Source organism: Heterodontus francisci, unplaced genomic scaffold (assembly GCF_036365525.1).
Source record: "Heterodontus francisci isolate sHetFra1 unplaced genomic scaffold, sHetFra1.hap1 HAP1_SCAFFOLD_58, whole genome shotgun sequence".
Classification (NCBI taxonomy): Eukaryota; Metazoa; Chordata; class Chondrichthyes; order Heterodontiformes; family Heterodontidae; genus Heterodontus; species Heterodontus francisci.
In genome coordinates, this window is record NW_027142006.1 from 10,663,295 (window position 1) to 10,667,378 (window position 4,084).

Consider the following 4,084-nt stretch of genomic DNA (forward strand, 5'->3'; position numbering starts at 1 on the left):
CACTTGGTGCAAATCCAGAGAAAGTAATGATGGAAGGAAGGAGGGGAGGAAAAATTCTGCTCCGTTTCGTGATCCCTATTTGATCTTCATTCCAGTGCAGTTTGGGTGAAGAATTCCAATTGTCTGTCTCAATTTTAATAAAGTATAACAAATTCTGGAATCACTGTCTGGACATTGACAAGAACAGGTTTCGAGGCTGACTTTACACATAAGCTCACCCAACATAAATAATACACGAAACAGCTCATAATCTAGCGACAAGGATGATATTCGAACCCACGTGTGCAAAGCACAATGGATTAGCAGTCCATCGCCTTAACCTCTCGGCCACCTTGTCAGTTGCAGAGACATAGCTGTCACCTTCAGCACAGCTTCTGGCTGTGCAGCCAGCTGTGGAATGATGGAAATATATCTTCTGTCAGTAAATGAAGTTGGGAATGGAGCAGTGTGAAACATTTCCAGACCATGTCCAACACGTTTCTACTCAGTGTGAAAACCCACCACGGAAAGACTGGAACATACAATCATTTCATCACATCATGATTATCATCACTCAGACACCTGAACCATTAGGTCACTGATGAAGTCATGATGACCGAATTTCTCATGAAATGAAAACTGAACTAACTGACTGGAAGAATTGCTTTAACCCCACATGATCAGCGAGGCACAGCATCAGGCCGACTTGTCGGGTGGTGTAAGCAGATATCACTGCTTCTGATCTTCACCAGAACAGAGAGTGAGATGTAACATTGATCATCAAACAGACTGTGAGAGAACACAACAGAATAAAACACATGGAGAGACACTGTGGAATAACAAATAGATTTGATTGGAATGTTGAAATTTTGATTGGAATGGATAAAACACCAGAAACAGCAGATTAAATTGGGATTCTCATCATTATATTGATCTGGGACAGAAAAGAGAAACTGATGGAAAGAAGAGAAGAAGGAAGAAAAGAAAGGATGGAACTGTTCAATCTTTTCAGTTTTTTCACTCGCCCATCAAAGCTGATAAAAAAGTTGCAAATAACAGAGAATTTCACCAAAAAGGGAGATTAAATGTTGCTGAAACCTTGGATCGAAGGATGCTCCAACAGATCACCTGTTTAACTGTCTCCTCACTGGGGGATTTCAATCAGTGAGCAATATTATTCTCTACTTTTTTTGTTAATTGGTCCCAGAACTGTCACTTGGAATTAATATCTGTGTTCCGACTCCTGAATAATAAAATTGTGAGTTTCTCGATATTTTCTGGACACAGTTCCTGCTGAAAGAACTAAGAACTCTTTTCTAATTTGCACAATACTCTATGCACACTCATCAAGCCTGCTAAGCTTGCATCCTTGGTGCTGCTCTCTCTTCTCCCAAACTTCATCTCATGTGACTGTTCCATCATCACTCTGACAGTGGGAGGGGTTGATCCCACTATCTTCAGCAAGAACCCTTTACATCCTTATACCACACTGTCTGTCCAAAAAAATGGGTGGAGGGAACTTCCTTCATTTATCAAAACACCAACAGCAGCACAGTGGCGCAATGGTTAGCACCGCAGCCTCACAGCTCCAGCGACCAGGATTCAGTTCTGGGTACTGCCTGTGTGGAGTTTGCAAGTTCTCCCTGTGTCTGTGTGGGTTTCCGCCGGGTGCTCTGGTTTCCTCCCACCTCCAAAAGACTTGCAGGTTGATAGGTAAATTGGCCATTGTAAATTGTCCCTAGTGTAGGTACGTGGTAGGAGAATGGTGGGGATGTGGTAGAGAATATGGGATTAATGTAGGATTAGTATAAATGGGTGGTTGCTGGCTGGCACAGACTCGGTGGGCCGAAGGGGCTATATCTCTAAATAAGAAAAGTAAAATAAAAGCTACCAGTCGTAAATCAACTCAAACCCATTAGAGAGATAGAGGGAGACTGTCAGAGAACTTCCTGCATCCAGTCCTGACCCTGTCACACTCAGCAGCTTCTCACCCAGACCCCACTCTCATCAACACTGAACATTGTTACCGAGACCCTTCAAATGCTGTTTAGAAAAGGTAGAAAAATTCAAACTTCATCACAGCTAGATTGAATAGAACAAAGTTTAATATCTTCTCGTCGTCACTCGGTAACCACATGAGACAGTCCTTAAATCAGTAGCATAAATTATCATTTGGAAGAATGTTTGTCATTGGGTTGAATCATTTCTGTGTGAGAAATGTTCCAGCATCATAAACTAGGGGAACGTGTTGACTGAGCTGTGTCTTCATCTCTTCTGGACAGTTCACCCTTCATTCTGCTCTGATTCACTTTCCCAAAGCGGATCTACAGATTCTCAAATCCGGAGACTGGGTTTTCTTATTTTGTTCCTTTTGATTTTTCTTGCTCCTGAATGATAATATATTCCAACCTCGGATCAACCTTGCCCTGTCTCCCAGTCTTGGTTAAAAGCGACAAATAACGGCAACAACATTCTGAAACAAACAACACGGTCACATTCTGCTTCAGTGAGATTAATGCTGAGGCAGTTTCTGTGTCGAATGCGATTGTGAACAAATTTCTCTCAAGGAAATTGTGAGTGATCAAGTATTTGCACTGAATTTCTGTGCAAGAAGGGACAGTTTCAACCAGCCATTCCCAAATCACTTCCTTCACAAAGACAAAGACTGTGCTGTCTTAACATGTGAATCAACTTCACAAACAAATTTGAACTCGAAGTTCAGGAGAAGACAGAGATGTGAATGATTGACAGTGTAATCTTTAAATCATAATTTTCCGTTTCTTCGTTGAAGTGAGGCTCAACCCTAAGCCACTAGAGATCGCGGAAAGCTACAAACATGGATCCAGAAATCAGAAAAGTAGTGAAAGAGTTGGTGAGTACATTGTGACACTGAAGAATTTATCACCACATTGCAACATTGGCACATTCTTAGACCGTACATTATGAGACAGATTTGTGCTTATATTGGTGGATGAGGAAAGATACTAAACACACAAAATCCCAATTTGAGCTAGTGTGCAAGATTGCTCTTTCCACGGAGATAGCATCAAAGAATGCTCGTGAATTTCATCCGATGCCAGTGACAGTAACACACTTCAGAGGAACTTAAACACACTGGTAAAATGGGCTTTCACACAACAGATAAAATTTTACACAGAGAATTGTGAAGTGATACAGTTTGGGAGGAAGAATGAGACAATGCACACCAATCTTTTTTGATCAAGGTTTGAAAAGGTTGCTAAGAGCAAACAGGACACTTGGCTTTATTAATAGAGGCACAGAGTAAAAGCAAATAAGTTATGCTAAATATTCCCCATTGTTTTCTCAGTACTGAGGGATTGTGAAGTTTGACACAGCCAGAAGTCCCACTGTGCCACACTGACCCTGAGCTGTGAGTGAAATGAGATAAAGTTCAATCTTTAGCAGAGAGATTCTGGAGAGAGGTAAGAGTCCTGAATCAAGGAAAGACTTTCTGACACAATAAAAGCAAAATACTGCAGATGCTGGAAATCTGAAATAAAAACAAAAAGTGCTGGAAATACTCAATAGCTCTGGCAGCATCTGTGGTGAGAGAAACAGAGTTAACGTTTCTGGTCTGTGACCTTTCATCAGAACTGACACAGGTTAGAAAAGAATTAGGTTTTAAACAAGTGACGGGGAGGGGCATGTGGGAGAGAACAAAGGGGAAGGTGTTTGATAGGGCAGAGGGCAGGAGAGATTAAATAACAAAGCTGTCCTGGGACAAAGGCAAAGAGTGTGTTAATGCTTGTGGTTGTCTGACACCAGTCATGCTCTGATGTTATTGAACACAATGTTCAATTCACAAGGCTGTATAGTGCCGAATCAAAAGGTCAGGTGCTGCTCCTCGAGCTTGGGTTGATTTTCACTGGAACACTGGAACAGGCCAATGACAGAAATGTTGACATGAGAGCAGGGGAGAGTGTTGAAATGGCAAGCAACCCGAAGCTCAGGATCAAGATTTCGGCCTGAGCAGAGGTGTTCCATCTAATCTGCGTTTGGTCTCCCCAGTTTAGAGGAGACCGCATTGTGAGCAGTGAATACAGTATACATAATTGAAAGAAGTACAAGTAAATCGCTGCTTCAC

At 41.8% G+C, this 4,084-nt stretch overlaps 1 non-coding gene across 1 annotated transcript; it reads right to left on the reverse strand.

The window, feature by feature from the left end:
• Positions 1-255: 255 nt before the first annotated feature.
• On the reverse strand, positions 256-337 carry trnas-gcu (transfer RNA serine (anticodon GCU)). The gene has a single exon. It is a non-coding gene; the product is annotated as a tRNA-Ser (tRNA).
• Between the last annotated feature and the right edge of the window lie 3,747 nt (positions 338-4,084).